Raw genomic sequence first — 22,525 nt, 5'->3', positions numbered from 1 at the left:
TAGTGCCCAGCCTGACGACATACGTAACATATAGGAGGACCAGACTTGCGTAGTCTGAAGGACGTATGACCTAACTCCATAGGAGTGGGAGATGTTTCAGATGCTGAGGAAGACGGTAGTGGACCCTCAACAATTGGAATAGCCCGATGCTTAGGGCGTGAGGAAGAGACCTCGAGTCTACATTCCCTATGGCGTACGTCGATCCTCGCTGCTACTGTGATCAAGTCCTCCAGAGAAGCAGGGACCTCACGAGAAGCAAGGGCATCCTTGACATAGGCTGCCAACCCTCTCCAGAAGATAGGAATCAACACCTTCTCTGGCCAATCTAGTTCTGCCACCAGAGTTCTAAAAGCAATGGCATAAGAACTAGTGGATAACGAACCCTGAGATAGATCTAAGAGTCTCAGGGCCGCATCATGGGTAACCTGCGGACCCATGAATATCGCTTTAAGAGCATCAAGAAAGTCTTGATGTCTCAGAGTAACCACATCAGAGCGCTCCCATAAGGGAGTCGCCCATTCTAAGGCTTTGTCCTGAAGTAAGGAGATGATAAAGCCTACTCTGGACCTCTCCGTAGAGAAGCGAGAAGAGTTGACCTCTAGGTGTATCTGACACTGACTAATGAAACCTCGACATGATCTGGCATCGCCAGAATATCTGTTTACTGTATAAAACGGAGATGAAAGAAGACGGGTTTTTCAGCCGCGCTATGAACCACACCGTTGAAGATTTCTTGAGATATTTTTATTGAGCCATTCCACCGCGTTTCAAAGGCATGACCGCCTTCTTCCTCAGGGAATAGAATATTTCTATTTTATTTCTATTCCCTGAGGAAGAAGGCGGTCATGCCTTTGAAACGCGTTGGAATGGCTCAATAAAAATATCTCAAGAAATCTTCAACGGTGTGGTTCATAGCGCGGCTGAAAAACCCGTCTTCTTTCATCTCCATTTTATACAGTAACCACTTCTGACGGGGCCGCTGCTGAACCAGCTCAGCACTCCCATACGCTGTTATAGGGGTTGTGACTATCACAACCAGACCAGGTGAGTGCATCTCTTCACTTTCTTACACCCAAATATCGGGTAAGACCCTATTGCGCCCTTGTTTTCCCTACCACAGATTCAGAATATCTGTTTGGCAGAGCAAGTCGAGGATCATGTGCAGATGTCACCATGGTCTGAGGTTTATCCTCTATACTCTTGAGCCGCGACTCAAGTACTTGTATGTAACGGTGTAACTGCTGATATTCTGCCATAACTGCCAGACCCTTGGCTCAGTCCTAATGTTACGGGGGCTGTCTGATAATAAACCTAAAGGAATGTCAGACAGTCAGGGTCCACCGTGCAAAGACTCTGCTGTAGACTATGGCAGAGGATAAGGGGTATATAAGTGTACCACTGTAAAAAATAATAGCACAAGTGCAGAGTGCAATACCTCTGTTAAACTCACAGAGGAATATAATTAGAAAATAAAGCAATTCCTCCATTACTTTGAGGGCGTGTGGAATGGTCTCTGTTAAAGATCACAGAGACAAAAGCAGTGAGTGTGAAATGGCACCTACCTAGGTCCGTTCCTCTAGTGGTGCCAGGAGACGGACAGCAGCGTAAGCCGCACAAAGCTCCTACCTGCGTTCACTCCACTAGTGTGCGAGGACACGAACCACTAGATATGGCACCTGCCTAGGTCCGCTCTTCTAGTGGTGCAAAAGAGACGGACAGCAGCGTAAGCCGCACAAAGCCCCCACCTGCGTTCGCTCCACTAGTGTGCGAGGACACGAACCACTAGATATGGCACTTGCCTAGGTCCGCTCTTCTAGTGGTGCAAAAGAGACGGACAGCAGCATAAGCCGCACAAAGCTCCTACCTCTGGTCACTCCCCTAGTGTGCGAGGATACGAACAACTGCCAGACGCAGTATAACGAATGTTACCTTAATGGCTCCAAGATAGGACTTAGTCTCCAGCGCTTGCACATGTGCAGTAGCAAGAAATCCGGACATAGTCTCCAGAGCCACAGCAACCGTAACAGTGCTGGTGTACTCACTCTGACACCAGATACTGGAGTCTCTAGTAAACCAAGTGGCAGAATAGACGGGGCCCATTGCCGGCTGCAGTGTTCTCCCTGGACGGGTTGGTGATGGCTGTCATTTCCCTGCACCTGTGTTATGTAGATGTTGACTATTGTGCCTGGACACTGGTAGTCCGCTCTCCGGCGTGTAAGTGTCATAGGAGCCCATTTGCCCACAGACGCTGGCCCTTTGGATCTCTTGCCTTTGGCGGTGGCACTTATCCTGGATGGTTGGGCTGTTTCCTTTAATCAGCACTTGGGTGGGAATGAACCCCTGAGGTCGAGACCGCAATCAGTGAATTTGACTATCAGGGCGGCTACTAGCCTAGTCGGGGTCTGAGTACCCTGCCTGGTGCTTGGCTTCCAATTGACTCCCCGGTTCGGTACCAGCGGGCCACCGCCCGACCCCGGTCCTACGGTTCCACCGACCGTACTCCCAACTCCTGCAGACGGCCACCACCGTCTGCCGACCTTGCAAGAGGTGCCTGGGCTCCATCCCAGAGACCTGGCAGTTCCACTGGCGGACCTGGTCCTAGGTCCGCCTGTGCGTGTCTTTTCTCCTCTCCTCTCAACTGAACTGTCAGTACTGAACTGAACTGAACTGTTGTGTTTTCCCGCCTCCAGGCCTGTGAACTCCTCGGTGGGCGGAGTGAACCACCTGGCTCTGCCCCACCTGGTGTGGACATCAAGCCCGGAGGGTGGCAACAAGGGTTTTTGTGTGACTGGTGTCACCTGTCCGGGGAAGGGGTGTGTGTCGTGTTGTGTTTGTGACTGCCTGGCTAGTCCAGGGCGTCACACTCGCACACCGAGCCCTCATCTTTCCATGCAGATGAAGGTTGAATGACTCAGCCTTCATCAGCCTCTAACAGCCTTGGGATGGAGCGGCACTCTACCGTTGGATGTTGATCTGTTAGATGTTGCTGTCAATCTCTGACAGCGTCATTTAACAAGTGCCAAAAGGGGGACACTCTTTTTCGCTTTTTTGACCCCTCATCAGCGTGCAATGGCGGGACACTGATGAGCTGTCATGACAGCTAGGGTTTATCTAATGGCTCATTTTTTGGTCACCTAAGTGCTTCTGTGAAAACCATCCTATGGCCAGCGATTATAAGAGACTGTGATTTTTTTTCTATATACAGCAATGATGTAGCATTGTTATATAGAAGAAGTGATCAGACTATCGCAGGTTCAAGTCTCTTAGGCCCAAGACACACATCCGTGCCGCCGGTACGTGTTTGGCAGCTTTTTCACGTGGACCTATGTTTTCGTTATTGTTTGGACACACGTAAGTATTTTGGAACGGAACGTGTGTCCGTTCTGTACTTACATGCGTCCGTGATTTTCTCACGCTGACATGTCCACGTATTCTTCTACAGCACGAGTTTCACACGGCCCGCACCTGTACCACACGGAAGTAGTGTGGATGCGGTTCTGTGTGACACGTGCCGGAGAACACGTGTCATTAATTTAAAAATAAAAAAAACACATACTCACCTCCACCGGCCTCGCCGATTCTTCCGCTTCAAAATGTTCCTGCCGGCCGCCGCTCATTATGAGCGTGTAAAGGAGGTGGGCGTGCTGTTACGGGCGCTAATCTCCGCCCCTCCGCTGGGCTGGAAGCAGCGTCAGCGGGGAGTGGGCAGAGCTGGAGCTGAAGATCAGAACCCTGGACAGCAGCGCGGTCCACGTGAGTATGCAAATTATCAGTTCTCCGTGTGCTATCGCGGATAGCACATAGAGAACACACGTGGACCGCACGTACCCGAGACACGTACTTACCACACGCAACATGCAGGGAAAATGTCTCACGGCACGTGCGTGTTTTTAACAGATGTGTGTTGGAGGCCTTAAGGGGACTATTAAATGCAGTACAAAGTAGAAAAGAAATGTTTTAAAAAGTATGCAAAATTATTATATATAAAATTTTAAATCACTCCTTTTAACATATTAAAAATTAAAGAATTAAAAATAGAAATATTTGTTATTGCTGCATTTGTAAATTTCATATCTATCAAAAAGTAAGATAAATTAGTCTGATTGGTAAACAGAGTAACAAGGAAAAAAACAAACAAAACGCCAGAATTGCAGTTTTTTGACTACGCAACAACAGAAAAAATGTAATAGGTGATAAAAACATCTTACATGCCCCCCAAAATAATAAAGGATAATATAATATATAAAGAATAATAATATAGGAAAAACATCAGTACAGGGAGCAAAAAACAACCCCTCACACAGTTCCCTATCTTAAAAATTGAAAACGTTGTAGTTCTTGGGAACGCGTTACACAAGCAATATTTAAAAAAATAAATAGATAAAAAATAGAATTTTTTTTTATTACCTAAACAAAAAAGAATTGATGCATGTTTGGTATCTACATAATCATACTGACCTGGAGAATTAAAGAATTACATTGCCAGGTCAGTTTTATGATAACATTTACAATGTAAATGAAAAGAACTATTTTGGAATTCTCTTCTTACGCTATTTTGCCACACTTGAATTTTTTTCCCTACTATCTTTTGTACTATATGATAAATTGGACGTGTTTTTTTCAAAAGCACAACTCATCCTGCAAAAAAACAAGTCCTCCCACTGTTATATCAACTGAAAATTAAAATAGTTATGACTCTTGGAATAAGGGAAGGAAAAAATGAAGGCGCAAAAAAAAAAAAATCAGATGCTAATTTTGGCAAATTTTTCCTTTTTAGAAGGGTCCCTTGGCAGCAAGTTTTTGGTAATTTTTTTTCCCAGCTAGGACCCTTACTTATCAGCTATAGTCTCTGGGAAAACCATGAGGTGTTCAATTTCTCAACAGCGCCACCACAAGAGAAAATAAGGGAATTACAGTGCTTATTCTAATCAATGGGCTGTCTATGCAATGCAGGAAAAGACAGGTCCTTCAGAGCAAGAGGCTAATAGACAATTTAGATAAGTTAGTGCTCTCATAGTGCCTAGCGTTCAGAGACCAGTGCTGCACCCGCAGTGGCGGGGCTGGTCTCTGAACTTTGCCGGGTACTCTGACACCGCGCACATATAGTGCACGCTTGCTGTATGTTGCTGGCCCTACTGATCTGAGATGTCCACAGAGCAGATGATGTCAATGTGCAGATCGCACAGTACACATTGAGCAGGAAGAGACAGAGCAGGGACAGAGCAGCCCATGAAAGGAGCACCACTGATGACGCTTATTCTCAGGGCTGCAACAGTGATTTCAGCCCCTGCTCCCTGATGACGCTTCATTTGAGTATCGCAGCATGCACTAGTATTCTTAAATAAAGCGTCATCTTAGAGGAAGTAGGGAAAAAATATTAGCCTGGTTTTCATCTTCATGACTGGGCCATTTTTCTCATTTCAGATCAGTGTCACTTTATGAGGTTGTAACTTTGGAACACTTCCTGGTGAATTTGAGAATGTTTTTAGTGACATTTTGTAACTCATGATAGTGGCAAAATTAAAACAATATATTTTGCATTTATTTTTCAAAATATTGTGAATTTATAGAAAATGTTAATATTTTTGCAATTTCAAAACTTTTAAGTTTTATGCCCTTAAACCAGAGCGTTATGTCACACAAAATAGTTAATAAATTACATTTCACACATGTCTACTTTACATCAGAGCAATTTTTTAAACATTTTTTTGTTAGGAAGTTAAAAGGGTTAAAATTTTATGTGCAATTTATCATTTTTCCAACAAAATTTTCAGAACCATTTTTTTAGGGACCACATCACATTAGAAGTGACTTTCAGAGTAGTGATGAGCAAACCCATGGATAATTGGGATTGCTGAACCAGCATGGACTAGAAAAAAAAAAACAGATTTGACAACCAAACTTAACCCCGGGTGCCTAACTGCATATGAGTTTAAAGGACCCAAACTTATATGTGTTAGGAAATTTTGTTAGTAAGGGCTATGGGGGCTCCAAAAGAAAGAAAATAATCACTGCATCACCTGCCCACTGTCAGTTGTGGTGTCTGTGATTAGTTGCAGTCAGACCATGCCACAACCCACTTTGACAGTGTCTGTGATTGGTTGTAATCACACATGCTGTCTGCGTCCCTATAGTGGTGTAATAATAAATAAATTGAAAAAAAAATATGTTGTAGGCTCCCCTCGTATATTGATACTCAGACCAGATAAAGAAGACGGCTACAGGCTGCAGCCCCCGGCTGTGGGCGTTATCTTGGCTGTGTATCAAAATATGAGAGAACCCATGTGACTTCATTTAAAATATTTACATTTTAAAAAATTACATGCGGTTTTCCCCAATTTTGATGCTCTACTATGATAAAGCCAACAGTTGGGGGCTGGTATTCTCAGGTTTTGGATCCCCATGGTTATTGGGCCCCCCAGCCTAAAAATAGCAGCCTGCAGTCACCCAGAATTGTCACACCATTAGATGCACCTATTCCAGTGATTTACCCAGCTCATCCTGATTACCCTGGTACGGTGACAGTCTGGGTACTCTAAGGTCAGATATGGTTTGTCTAATAGCACAGCTACCACAAAACCTTGGATTAGTAATGGATAGGGGTCTATTACTAATCCTGTAAGTAAAAAGAAAAAAATACTAACAAACAAAAATCCTTTACTAAAAAAAACAAAAACGAATCACTCTCTTACTCCAATTTATTAACTTTCAAAACACACAGGTCCAATGTAATGCACACCACAACATTCCACGATGATCCCAGCTCTGCCACATACTGAAGTCACAGATATACTAGAGAACATGACTGCTCGCTGCGACTCCAGGCACACACTGACTGTGCTGCAGCTGTAAGTGGTGACATCACTGAGTTTCCCTGCGGTCACAGCTGGAGGTTCCCACAGTACCCCATCTGTGTCTGCGTAAACTCACCTCACGGGAACTCATTGTCACCTTACTGAACTCATTGAGTTCAATGAGACTTGCATCTCCTGGCAAAAAACTGTGGGTTTTGTTTGCCTAGAGATGCAGATTTGGTGATGGAATTTATACACAAAATTCCTGCACCAATACTGCATCCACTGGGAAAAAAAATGCATCATAATGCGATGCGGTTTTGATGCGTTTTTTTGTCAGTGTAATGCCTGCCTGGATCAACAGACTCAGATGGGATGTAATAGACAGGCTAGAGGGAAGCCACTCACCAAGCACGACCCCCCAGAACCCTGAAACCCTTTAACCCCTATACAGGGATTTGGAATTACACAGGGCCCTGGAGATCACTACCTGTGGAAGGCTGCAGTCCGATGAGAGTAGTCGTCAGGCAGGGTCAAACCAGGAATAGCAGAACAGGGACAGAATCGGCCGGCAAGGACGTAATCAGAAAATGTAGCAGAGGTCAAATCTGGATCGGGCAGCGAGGTAAAAAAACAGCAGGCAGAAGGGTAGTCAGAAAACCCGCAGAAGTCAGCACACAGGAATCACAAAACAGAATAGGGTGGATCAGGAGCCAGGAAATCAGAACTATCTCTGGCAGAGGTCAACAGACAGGAGGGGAACTAAGAAGGGTGTGGTGTCTTCCCATTGGCTGTAGCTGAACGCTGGCAACTTCAGCTGGAAGACACACGCCACCCACAGTCAGCCAGTGGTACTGCAGATAACCAAGATAACCCAGCCCAATGGATGATCGGAGCCTGCGCCCACCGGTGCCGCTGGCATCGACTCCTCTCCCATCACCAGCACCATCCACGGCAGGAACATGACGTCGCGTGGCGATCGGAGCAGAAGTCGCTGTAGCGGACTCCGGTGGTGACGTAACAGTCAGGAGATGCAGATTTGGTGCAGGAATTTGATGTATAATTGCAAGACCACATCTGCATCTCCTTGCAGAAAATGGCACAAAAAACATGGTTTTTACACTGTTTTGGTGCGCTTTTCTTCCAGGAGATGGAAATTTGGTGCAAAAATCTGGTGCAGAGGTTTCTGCACCAAATCTACATCTTCTGGAAGCAAATCACACAAACTGCATTTTTTTCCCCATTCAAAGCAGATTTAGTGCTGAAATTTATACATCAAATTCCTACACTGAATCTGCATCTTCTGGCAAAAAAATGCAACAAAACACAATATGGTTTTCAAGCGGTTCTTTTGCCAGAAGATGCTGATTTGGTGCAGGTATTTGGTGTTTAAATGCCATCACCAAATCTGCATCTTTTGGCAAAAAAAAGTGGTTTTCTGCCAGGATATTAAGGTCTCATTGAACTCAATTAGTTCACTTAAGGTGAGGTCACTGAGTTCAATGAGTTCATGTGAGGTGAGTTTACCTGCGGTCACAAGTGGAGTACTGTGGGAACCTCCAGCTGTGACCGCAAGTAAACCCAATGACATCACCGCTCACAACTACGGCTCAGTCAGTGTCTGTGTGAAGCTGCAATGGGCAGTCATGTTCCCTAATGTGTCTGTGCACTGCATCTTCAGTATGTGGCAGAGCGCAGATCATTGTGGAATGTCATACTGTGGATTACATAATAATAATAATAATAATAATAATAATTACATCAGACCTGGATACTTTGGTGGTTAACAACCTGGAAAAATAGGTGTTTTTTTCCTTTGTTTTGAAATAAACAAAAAGAAAGTACAGCGAGTGGGCAAAGAATGAATAAAAAAACATTTATTGAAAAATATTAAAAATATGAGAACATAGCAGTAGCAGAATAATAGTCTGACTGTGTCAAAAATTATTAATTAAATAACTACATGTTTCGGCCGAGGAGCCCTCTTCTGACCTCAGAAGAAGACTCCTCAGCCGAAATGCGTAGTTGTTTAATAATTTTTGACACTGTCAGATTATTATTCTGCTACTGCTATCTTCTCATATTTTTAATATTTTTCAATAAATGTTTTTTTTATTCATTCTTTGACCACTCGTTGGACCTTCCTTTTCTCTTTGATTATTCTCTGTTGGTGAACTCTCATCCTGGTCCGGAGCAAAACTGTCGGGTTATTGCATTTCAGCAGGGGATCATTACTATTATTGGTAAGCTGGCGTTTTTTGTTGTTTTTAAGTAAAGGATTTTTCTGTGTGTTTTGTGTTTATTTATTTTTACTTATATTATTAGTGATGAGGGGTCATTACTAATCCAGCATTTAGTGGCAACTGTGATTTTTGACAAATCACAGCAGTCTTTAACCCCTTATATTACTTCGATTGCCACAGCACCAGGGATGAGCCACGTAAAGCACCAGAATTGGCGCATCTAATGGATTTTGGGCAGCAGCCGGCTATTTGTAAGCTGGGGGCTCATGGGATTTAATGTTCTCTTTGTGTAGTAAAATCACCTTCTACTCAGTTTTAATCATACTGTTTTTTTTCTTGAAGGATTAATGTTTTCCAAGGAATTAGGAATCCCTAATGATGCAAATCCCTGGAGGCCTGGACTACTGAACCTGCTGGATGGCTGGGACATTTCCTAATCAAGTGTCTGAAGATCCCCCTATCTTATGTTCTACTTTATGTTCTTGTTGCATGCTTTTTTTAGAGGGAGGTGATACCGAGGTTTCTAGTTGGGTTTGTATATTAATTGAATTGGTTTAATTTGGGTTTCACGTCAATTAAGGAGTGAGCCATTTGTTTAAATGGTTATTTTATTGTATTATTTACTCATTTTAATGATTATTTTATTATATTAATCCCTTAAAGAAGTAATGCAGTTAATTTTATCCAATGAAAAATACTCAGGGTGCCGTACATATTTTAAATGAGTAAGGAATCTTAAACTGTGATTTTCCATAGTTTCCAAACTTTTTGCAATTTAAATTAAAAAAATGCACAATAAACTCCCTATTTCAATGTCTTATTAGCCTCTGGTATTAGATTTTAATTAAAGTCAAGTGCAAGTTTTCGAATGTTTTTTTATGAAATGACATTAGGAGCCTGCTTGAATTATGCACGCTCAACATTTATCCACAGCCCACATATAATAACACTGTTTCTTTTTTAAAACCGGGAAAATTATAGAGTTTTTACCTATTAATTACTTGCTGTTCTTTTTTATATGCCATGTATCATTGCTAACTTGGTAATCTTAGCTTTTAATGGTGTGATTAATTAAGAGTTATTTAACGAGTTGTAAAGTTACTCTAATTACGGACTTCTTTAGCAGCTAATAATGGTAGATATAAATACACACATACATACATATATATATATATATATATATATATATATATATATATATATATATATATATATCTATCCGTGTGTGTATAAAATATCTTGAGAGTAATGGTGAGTGTAAAAAGTAATCTAAAAAGCAATCACAGTAGGAGACAACAGTCTGACTTCTATCAGTGTTTATTGCAAAATCTTAAAAACTTAGTGACCTGTGTCAGTGTTCTTTGTGTCATTTTAAAGGTGCAGTCATATGTCAGTGACAAAAAAGAGAACATTTACTTTATACATTCAATATAAATGTGCTCAAAGCTGGTTTGGTGAATCCGTGTTAAGGCAAACCTGAGGAAGGTGCACGACTCAGCATGTAGGTAAACCAATTTATGATATATATATATATATAATATACAAAGCTGAATGTGTGTATGTGTGTATGTCCGGGATTGGCATCTGCACCGTCGCAGCTACAGCCACAAAATTTTGCACACTCACACGTCTGGACCCCGAGAGCGTCATAGGCCATGTTGTGAGGCGAAATTTTAACCCCGCGCGTTCCAATTTACTAGTCAATTGAAAAAGTGAAACGAAAAGTGTATCCGCACCGTCGCATTTACAATCACGACATTTTGCACACTCACACATCTGGACCCCGAGAGCATAATAGGCTATGTTGTGAGGCAAAATTTTAACCCCGCGTGTTCCAATTTACCAATCAATTTTGCCCCTATCTACATAATGGGGAAAAAGTGAAAAGAAAAGTGTATCCGCACTGTCGCATTTACAATCACAAAATTTTGCACAGGGACCCATGTGACCCAGGGAACATCGTAGACTATGTTTTGACAGGAACATTTAACAGTTACTCTCCAAAAAACATGCCTTCATTAAAGTAAATGGAGCCTGGAACTACAGATTATTAGTAGGAGCTGTGAGTAGTTGCTATAGGAACAAAAGACATTCATAGTATAAGAAGCCTATATGTGAGGTAATAAGATGTCGGTGGGGAGACGGATAGAGAGAGACAGAGAGAGAGAGACAGACAGAGGGAGAGAGACAGAGACAGACAGGGAAAGAGACAGACAGAGACAGACCTGGAAAGAGACAGATGGGGAAGGAGACAGACAGACATGCAGACAGGGACAGATACAGGCAGTCAGGGAAGGAGGAGACAGCCAGAGAGACAGACAAAGATAGATGGGGAAAGACACAGACCTTGATAGAGACAGACGGTGAAAGAGACAGAGAAATAGAGACAGACAAAGACAGGAAGACACGGAAAGAGACAGACAAAGAGACGGGGAGACAGACCTGGAAAGAGGCAGATGGGGAAAGAAACAAAGAGACAGAGACAGGCAGACGAGGAAAGAGGCAGACGAGGAAAGAGGCAGACCTGGAAAGAGGCAGACCTGGAAAGAGACAGACAGAGCACATTACTTGGCCAATTTAGTTAAATCTGTGTGGAATATCTCTGGTGTTGAAATATATGTTGTGAAATGCTTCTATTAGCTTAGGTTTTCCCTTCTAATAATAACATTTCTATCTATTTGTTTTGTGGTTTTTGTGTGCAGAATACCTTTTTGTTAATACATTCTATTTTGTTAACAGCAGTTATTAACCCGGGCGAAGTAGAGTAGTAGTAGCGGGTAGTACAGCTCAGCTAGTGTATATATATATATATATATATATATATATATATATATATAATTCTTTAAAAAATACTATTTTTTGTGATCTGTACTAAAAATAGAAAAACAAAATAAAAATTACAGTTTTTTGGTTTTGTTTTTAGTTTTGTGAGGATTATAGAGTTTTAATGCATGAATCATACCCAAGGCCCAGAGAAGATTCCTTGGCAGTAATGGGCTGTACCAGATGTTTTTCCTCTGGGCCAATGGGTATTGGCACATGCTGATTAGAGAAAATGATTGGGCAGCACTGTTGCTTTCCAGCGCTGGAGTCCTGGCTTCAAGTCCCACCAAGGACATCTGTAAAGAAGTTGTATGTCCTCCCCGTGTTTGCATGGGTTTCCTCCAGTTTCCACTGACATTCCAAAGACATTTTGATAGGGAATGTAAATTGTGAGCTTCAATGGGGGCTATGATAGTCAAATGTGCAACATGTCAATTTATTTTGTGGGTCAGCTGAGTTTTATGTGTAGATTTTTTGCAGGTAAAAAATGCACATTTTTTAGTGCATTTCCACAGAAACACATTAAAAAAATGCATATGATCTACACATGAATGTAACAATGAAGTTTTGTTAAAGTAAAATACCAGGTTGCACCAAAAACAATCATTGTTGTTTAAATCACCACTCCAGCAGGGGGTAACACTGGGATGATGCTGCTAATCTATTGTCCCTGCCCCTGAATTTATACTCATCCTCTGGTGTCTTCATATTTTAATGATGCAGCTCCAGTCCAGCAGCACCATCTTGTGTATACAACTTCTGACTAGCCGTAAGTCAGAAGTTACATCACAAGCTCTAAATACAAGTCTTTTTGAGTCAGAACGAGGTGAGAACAAGGATCTCATAGTCTTACAGTGGTGTCCGCTTCATGCACCACCAGCCCTGCGCTCCACACAGACTACCACCACCCTCATCCTCCCAGGGGCCTAACTCTACCTGTGGAGAGCTGTACCATCCGAGCTGCATTGTCATCCGCTCATAAACAGAAGTCCCGCAGCGGTGGCTAATATTGGCCGCACACCACAGGTGGTGTCACGAACAACTACTCCCATCATCCCCATCCCCAGCTTTATTGACACCGCCGTGGTAATGGAACCAGGCAAGGCAACCATGGCAACCCAGGAGAAGAACCGCGGCCCGGTAATGAGAAACTCCAGACCCCGTGGGCGCGTCACCTCCCCAGCCTGAGAATGCAGGACAGTGACCAGGGGTTCATGTGCGAGGAAAAATAGAAAAGTAGAGGCAATGCCAGTGCTCTACATTATAAAATGATAAAAACCATTTAATGTTCTTTACCTACACAAATTGTATTACCACATTCCACAGAGCAAAGATTTCCATTTATTTATGAACAAAACATTTTGTACGTAGAAGAGCCCAGTGCAAGAAAAAAATGCATCCTTCAATAACACATCTTACAAATTCTTCGTAATAGTTCAAAATTCATTTTCCTTTAAGAAAACAATTTTTGTTTAAATTGGATTTGCAAACAAATGTTTAAGTACAACATAAAGGAAAGCGGCGTGCCATGCTTTCAATAGTTACACAAAATGATATTTGTCATCTGCACATAATGTGCCAATATGTCAAGCGGTTTACATAACATCCTGTCTTACAGCAGTTTTGATAATTACAAGTATTCAAATATTCAATACATGAAAGACAAAGCTGTGATTGAAACGTACCCCTCAAACCACGCAGTCTGTACAATTAACAATGAACAACCAAATAATAAAGCAATACAACGATTAAGGAATTGGAACAAGTATATACATGAATATTTTATGTATATGCCTGCATTTCCGGTTTCTTCCAAGCACAGAGTGACTGACAGCTTTTCCTGCTTTAATTTTAAATACATTGAGAGCTGTAAATCACATTGTGGGGATGGAGCAAATCAAGACTCTTAAGGGTGCTTTACACGAGACGATCTATCGTGCGATAGATCGTCGGGGTCATGTTTTTTGTGACGCACATCCGGCATCGCTTGCGACGTCGGGCTGTGCGACACCTCCGAGCGACGCAGTATCACTCACAAATCGTGAGTCGTGTACTCGTTGCTCAGTTTCATAATCTCGTTTAATTAAAATGGCGCCGGTTGCTCATCGTTCCCGGGGTAGCACACGCCGCTCCGAGTGACACCCCGGGAACGATGAACACAGCTTACCTCCGTCCCGCGGCACCCGCCGGCTATGCAGGAGGAAGGAGGTGGGCGGGATGTTTACGTCACGCTCATCTCCACCCCTCCGCTTCTATTGGCTGGCCGCTGTGTGACGTCGCTGTGACGCCGAACGTCCCTCCCCCTTCAGGAAGAGGATGTTCGCCGCCCACAGCGACGTCGCTCAGCAGGTAAGTGCGTGTGACGGGGGTTAACGACTTTGTGCGCCACGGGCAACTAGTTGCCCGTGACGCACAAACGACGGGGGCGGGTACGATCGATCGTGAAATTGCACAATAGATCGTACCGTGGAAAGCAGGCTTTAGGGGCTGATTCATGTTTTCATCGATTTTCTGGTGAAAAATATCTTGAAAAGTATCAACATTTTTGCACAAGGGGAATTTTTGTGAATTTTGGCACTTCTTGCCAATCCGGCCAGCTTCTCTTTGGTACGCAGTGATGCCCATCTCGTTCACCAAAATTTGCACCACAAGTGCTGAAAATTTCCCTATAATTGTACTAGGAGCATTTCTGCTACAGGTGAACGCCAATTGTAAGAGCAATTAAATAATTCCACTTAATGAATCAGGTGCTTCTTATTCCTATTCATGAAGAATCCTCTGCAGCTATCATTTACCTCCAAAATGCCACTCTGAATCTCTGACCTAAGCATGTAAAGAGCATGCACCAGGGGTGCACCGTGCCACGTACTCATCGACCTTCAACCCTCTGAATGCGGAAATATGATGGCTTACCATGGCAGCTGAGGGCTTGCAAAAGGCCAGTATGCCTGGCATTATGGTACTTTTGTGAAGACCATCCTGTGGCTGGGGTTCTTAGGAGACCATTATTTTTACATTATACTGCAGTACTGTGCAGCATGATGGTTTAGTATTGACCACGGAGAAGACTATTCTCCTTATGGAGACCTGACAAACCAGTCTTGCTTTCAGTAAGGGGACTTATAGCTGCAATGCCCCTCTGGGAATTAGTCAAATTGTCCCTCCAGTGAGGAAGGAGACAATCTCTAGCGCCACCTATTTTATCTTTTTTTTATCTTATGAAAAGGCTTGTTTACATAGCCTTTTTTTACTTTTAGGATTGCTACTTCCAATAGGTGGCGCTAGAGTTTGTCTCCTTCCTCACTGGAGGGTAAATTTGAATAATTCCAAAAGGGGCATTACAGCGATAAGTCCCCTTAGTGACAGCCAGACTGGTTTGTCAGGTCTCCATAAGGAGAATAGTCTTCCCCCGTGGTCCCCACATAGCTTCTCATAAGCCAGATCAGATACCCACACTTTGAATTGACGAGAGGCAATCACCCCGAAACACCGTGTCTGCAAATTGGGATTCTGATCTGTCAATAAATCCTAAGTCTTATGAAAAGGCTTGTTTAAATAGCCACTTTTGACTTAGGATTACTACTTCCAATAGGTGGCACTAGAGTTTGTCTCCTTCCTCACTGGAGGGACAATTTGGTTTAGAATTGAACATTTAGTGGTTTCCTTCAACATTACAATTGTCACTGGTAGAGAATGAAGATTCTGAGCCTCAATGAGGACAGTAATAATAGTGGACTCAAATGGGAAGTACCTGAATAAACGGCGACTATTCCCAGGAAAAAGGGTCAATAAAATCCGCTGTGCAACTATTGAGCAGGTGACAGCAGTCATCAATAACCCACAGTTTACCAGCCCAAATCATATTTACCAGCCCAATCTGCCAGACCAACACCAGCAGATCGCAGGACAACTTACCCAACTAGTAAAGATGGCAAAACTAAAATTCCTGGACAGCAAAATCATTCTGTGACCTCTGCTCCTAAGAAAGGATATATCCGACCAAACCATCCAGAGCATCAACACGGACCTGACCACAAGAATCAAGGCTGTGCCAGATGTGATGGTGGCACAACATCTCTCCATAAATCACCATCACCTCTATGACAACAAGCACCTCAACAAAAAAGGGGTCAACCTTCTGGCCAAAGAGCTGCAGGATATCATACTAAACAGAGACCCCAGGCCTGGATTCAACAGCAACCAAAATCCCATGGAAAGAACCCCAACAATGAAAAGGCAGGAAACCCCAATTTCATCACAGGAAGCCAGAAACAAAGCCCTTCACCCAAAATCGGGCCATCAGAGGAGGAGACCACCATGGAGGGGACCATCAGCACCACACAGAGACATGCAGAGCAGAGATATGGAAGAGATTAGAACCCTGCTCAACACAATGTGCAGGAATCTAATGTGACTGGATCAACCCAAACACATCTATCAACCAGTCAAAAATCCAGAGTGTCTTACACAGCCACACTCATTACAAAGTATATATAAATGAGGTACTGTATATAGAAAAAAAAATGACCTCACTCACATTTAGCAGCTGAAACATCCAAGGCCTGAGCACTTCGGCCTTTGGATGTAAAACAAATGACTCCAACTTTATTCAAACACTGCAAAATATAGACATTCAGATCCTCCTAGAAGCATGGACCAGAGCTGAACATGAATCTCTGGTGTCAATCGCATACAGGGAAATCTCTGTCCCTGCCCTGAAAAATAAAAACATCAAACAGGGCCGTTACTCTGGAGGAAAATTAATCTGGTATAAAGAAGAGCTCCACCAGTACATCAAACCTGTGAAGAGAGTAGGCAGCCACAAATGGATCAGAATCAGCAGCTCCATCCTCACCTCTCAGTCCGATATCTACCTCTATATACTACCGCCAGAGTCTCCCTTCTTCAGTCCAGACAGCTTTGAGATCTTACAAGAAGCCACCCATTATCAGGTCCAGGGCAAAGTTCTCATCTTTGGAGACCTCAATGCAAGAACAGGGAGAGAAAAAGACTTTCTGACCACAGATGGAAACGTCTACATATTTGGGGCAGAGGATGACAGTCACGACTCAGAACACTCAGAGAGAAACAGCTGAACAAACAGTGAACAAAAGTGGCAAAAAGCTCCTGAACTTATGCAGAAGTTTAGGTCTTGATATTCTTAATGGACGTACCAAGGGAGACTCACTGGAAAGATATACACTAAACTCCCATGTAGGAAGGAGTGTAGAAGACTACACCATTACAAATATGGACCTGGCGAATATTAGCGCCTTCATAGTCACCCCACAAACGCACCTGTCAGACCACAGCCAACTCCTCCTGTACATGAAATCTACAGAGAAACCATCCACACAAAAGCCACAGCAGAGCAGCCTCTACAACCGACCTCCATCCTATAAATGGTCCAAGACATCAGAAATCTAATATATAAAGCTGAATGTGTGTATGTATGTCCAGGATTGGCATCTGCACCATCGCAGCTACAGCCACAAAATTTTTAGATACATATTGACAGATTCCTATATTTTCTCCTCCATGGTTTTTATGATACTTTAACTCAAAAGAATATATATTATCAACAAACAAACAGAAATCAGAGTATATTGTATCAAATAGTTTTATTTTACAAAAATATTTTTTTAAAAATATTTATTTATTCCAAATCACTAAAAAACATAAAAAAAAATCAAGAGAAAACAGTGCTATATTTTTAATTATTGGTGAAATGGCAGAGGTGTTGCTCTAATTGTATAAACTCTTAGTACTCTTATGAATTGAGTATAATATCCTTTTGCTTCTTTCACCAATATAATTCTTTGGTCAGAAATCCCCTCTGTGTCTATATGTTTTTCAAGTGATGTTTTCTCTTGATTTTTTTATGTTTTTTTAGTGATTTGGAATAAATAAATGTTTTTAAAAAAATATTTTTGTAAAATAAAAACTATTTGATACAATATACTCTGATTTCTATTTGTTTGTTGATAATAGCCACAAAATTTTGCACACTCACACGTCTGGACCCCGAGAGCGTCATAGGCTATGTTGCGACGCAAAATTTTATCCTCGCGCGTTCCAATTTACCAGTCAATTTTGCCCCTATCTACATAATGGGGAAAAAGTGAAACAAAAAGTGTATCCGCACCGTCGCATTTACAATCACGAAATTTTGCACAGACACCTCATGTAACCCAGGGAACGTCATAGACTATGTTTTGACAGGAAAATTTAACCCCGCGCTTTACAGTTACTCTCCAAAAAACATGCCTCCATTAAAGTAAATGGAGCCTGGAACTACAGATTATTAGTAGGAGCTGTGATTGTTTGCTATAGGAACAAAAGACATTCATAATATAAGAAGCTTATATGTGAGGTAATAAGATGTCGGTGGGGAGACGGATAGAGAGAGACAGACAGAGAGACAGACAGGGAAAGAGACAGAGAGATAGAGAAAGACAGGGAAAGAGACAGACAGAGACAGACGGTGAAAGAGACAGACAGAGACAGACAGACAGAGACAGACGGTGAAAGAGACAGACGGTGAAAGAGACAGAGACAGACCTGGAAAGAGACAGACCTGGAAAGAGACTGACCTGGAAAGAGACTGACCTGGAAAGAGACAGACGGGGAAAGAGGCAGACGGAGCACATTACTTGGCCAATTTAGTTAAATCTGTGTGGAATATCTGTGGTGTTGAAATATATGTTGTGAAATGCTTCTATTAGCTTAGTTTTTGCCTTTTAATAATGACATTTCTATCTATTTGTTTTGTGGTTTTTGTGTGCAGAATAAATTTTTGTTAATACATTCTATTTTGTTAACAACAGTTATTAACCCAGGCGAAGCCGGATAGTACAGCTAGTAAGATATAAAGACGCTCCCAACAGACCCGAAATACAGGAGATGCTCCATAACTTCTACAGCTACAAGTACAAGTCAACCCCAGAATGAGCGAATCAAGCTGCAAAAGACCTCAACAAAAAATTCTACACCATGGCCAAATTGTGAGACCTCAAACAAGTGAACTATAAGAGGCCAAAAGGAAAGCAGATCGATGGTTGGTTTGACAGAAAATGTACAGCCGTTTGAAAGACCTTGAGAAAAGCCTAAAGCAATAAACACAGAGACCCCAACAACCATGACCTGAGAGAAACCTATGACACCATTCAAAGGCAGTACAAAACCATCCTCAAGAGTAGGAAGCAGAGCAACATCTCTGCCAAACTTAGCCAACTTCAAGACACCCTCCAAGACAACTCCTTTTAGGAAATATGGAAACACATGGACACAAAGAGTAAGAAAAAAATGACATCCATATCCAAAATGGCAACATCTGGCTCCAGTACTTCAGAGACCTCTAGAAAGACATGCCAAAAGAAGGACTAAGTCAAGAGTAGGAAAACATATCAAAACTAAAGGCAATGGAGGAGAAAATAAAAAATTTCCCAAACCCTCTGGACACACCAATCACATTACAGGAAGTTACAGAGAAAATCACTTCCATAAAGTGTAAAAAAATCTAGTAATCTGGATGGAATATCCCAAGAGATGCTGAAGTACAGCCCACCAGAGATTCAAGCTGCAATGGTTAAACTGCTCAATATTGTGCTAAGTGCTGGCTGCTTCCCTCGTACCTGGAACTAAGGACTCATCACACCCATCCACAAGAGTGAGGACAGGTATGACCCTGCCGACTACAGAGGCATATGTGTCAGCAGTAACTTGGGAAAACTGTTCAACAGCATCCTGACCAAGAAGATCTTCAGTTTCCTTACCAAGTACAATGTCCTCAGCAAAAGCCAAGCAGGGTTCGTGCCAAACCACCGCACCATGGACCACATCTACACCCTGCACAGTCTCATTCAGAGCCACGTCCACAATACAACGCATGGGAAGATATACACCTGTTTTGTAGACTTTAAAAAGGCCTTTGACTCAGTGTGGCACCCGGGCTTCTTCTTGAAATTGCTGGAGAGTGGAATACGAGATAAGACCTACCATGTCATCAAAAGCTCCTACACCAAGAACCTCTGCAGCGTGAGTGTGAACGGTAGAAAAACGGCCTATTTCCAGCAGAGCCAAGGGGTCAGACAAGGCTGCAGCCTAAAGGCCGCTTTACACGCTGCGATATCGCTAAAGCGATGTCGTTGGGGGTCACAGAATTCGTGACGCACATCCGGCCGCGTTAGCGATGTCATTGCGTGTGACACCTATGTGTGATCGAAAATCATCGCAGACACATGCAAAATCGCTAATCGTTGACATGCTCCCCTATTCCCAATTATCGTTGCTGTTGCAGGTATGATGTTGTTCGTCGTTCCTGCGGCAGCACACATCGCTATGTGTGACACCGCAGGAACGAGGAACCTCACCTTACCTGCGGCCGCCGGCAATGAGGAAAGAAGGAGGTGGATGGGATGTCCGTACCGCTCATCTCCGCCCCTCCGCTTTGATTGGGTGTCCGATTAGTGACGTTGCTGAGATGCCGAACGAACCGCCCCCTTAGAAAGGAGGCGGTTCGCCGGTCACAGTGACGTCGCTAGGCAGGAAAGTAGTGTGACGGGTCCGGGTGATTTTGTGCACCACGGGCAGCGATTTGCCGGTAATGCACAAACGATGGGGGCGGGTACGCACACTAGCGATCTCGCTAGCGGCCTTTAGTCCAACGGTCTTCAATATTTACATCAATGAGCTGGCTACTGCTCTGGAATCTTCAACAGCTCCAGGTCTCACACTCCATGACGCCCAGGTCAAATTCTTGCTCTATGCAGATGATTTACTGCTGGTGTCGCCAACCAAGAAAGGCCTCTAAGACAACCAACAAATCTTGGAGAAATTCAGCTCCACATGGGCACTACTGATCAACCTAAAGAAAATCAACATCATGGTGTTCCAGAAGAAAAAAAAGAAGATTGGACCAGCACCCTTCATTTGTCCTAAACAACTGCACTCTTACAGGAACAGACAAATACACCTACCTGGGCCTGGAAATTCACCAGTCAGGGAGATTCAAACAAGCCATAGAGACCCTGGAAAACAAGGCTTGCAAAACCTTTATGCCATCCGAAGGAAACGCTATCATCTAAAGCCATCAGTGAGGGTCTGGCTAAAAATCTTTGATTCCATCATAACCCCAATCCTCCTGTATGGCAGCGAAGTCTGGGGCCCTCACACATACACAGATGAGTCAAGGTGGGATTTCAGACCAACATATATATATATATATATATATATATATATATATATATATATATATATATATATATTGTATATATATATATATAAAAACACAATAACACACTAGCACATACAAACACCGATAAGAACAGGTAAAAAGCATATGGTGTATGAAATATAGGTAACAAATTAGAGGAAAGCACTTGGGGAATAAACACCAAAACAATTTAAAGAAAAATTTCTGAAATCAAATTTAGCCCTTTGGGTTTTATAGTGTCCAGTTTGAAAGTCCAATCTATCTCTCTCCTATTAAGGATTTCAATGCTATTGGGAGTGCAAGTAGGCACATGATCAATGGGACTTATTCTTAATATATTGGGATCTTTGTAGTGTGATATAGCAAAATGCTGAGAGAGCCCATGTTTGGAATATCCCTTTTTAATGTTTGACCTATGCAAATTGAGCCTGCAGTGTAGTGGTTGGGTTGTACGACCCACGTACTGTTTCTTGCAGGGGCACTCAATGAGATATATCGCAAAACTGGAGGTACAATTTAAATTATATTTAATATCATAAGAGTGCCCAGTACTGAAAGATGTAAAGCTAGTGTTGCAATTACAGATCGTTTTACAACAAAGGCTGTTATTATTATTGCATTTAGAAATGCCCTTCTTAGAGGAATCTTGATTTATATGCTTAGGTGATAACATACCCCACATTAACAACAAGTAGAATACTCCTTAGGTTTGTAGCTCATTGCGGTAGTGATCCATCTGTGCAAATAATCCTACTGCAAGGAGGCTGGTTCTATTCCACTATTACATTTTATTTTATTTTTTTATTATTATTTATTATTTTTTTATTTTTTTTTTCCATTTTTCAATTTTTATTCTTTGAATACTTGGTTATTGAATTTTAATTCAATGTTTTTTGTTTGTGTTTAAATAAAATTAATGGTTTAGTATTTTGAAGCAATGCCACATGGACAAGCACATGTTTTCTTTTGAACTTTTATCTTATCATGTTTTTTTCAATATATATACAGTCATATGAAAATGTTTGGGCACCCCTATTAATGTTAACCTTTTTTCTTTATAACAATTTGGGTTTTTGCAACAGCTATTTCAGTTTCATATATCTATTAACTGATGGACTGAGTAATATTTCTGGATTGAAATGAGGTTTATTGTACTAACAGAAAATGTTCAATCCGCATTTAAACTAAATTTGACCGGTGCAAAAGTATGGGCACCTCAACATAATAAAAGTGACATTAATATTTTGTAGATCCTCCTTTTGCAAAAATAACAGCCTCTAGTCGTTTCCTGTAGCTTTTAATGAGTTCCTGGATCTTGGATGAAGGTATATTTGACCATTCCGGTTTACAAAACAATTCCAGTTCAGTTAAGTTTGATGGTCGCCGAGCATGGACAGCACGCTTCAAATCATCCACAGATTTTCAATGATATTCAGGTCTTGGGACTGGGA

Source organism: Anomaloglossus baeobatrachus, chromosome 3 (assembly GCF_048569485.1).
Source record: "Anomaloglossus baeobatrachus isolate aAnoBae1 chromosome 3, aAnoBae1.hap1, whole genome shotgun sequence".
In the NCBI taxonomy this organism is placed as follows: domain Eukaryota; kingdom Metazoa; phylum Chordata; class Amphibia; order Anura; family Aromobatidae; genus Anomaloglossus; species Anomaloglossus baeobatrachus.
This window is presented reverse-complemented; position numbering follows the sequence as displayed.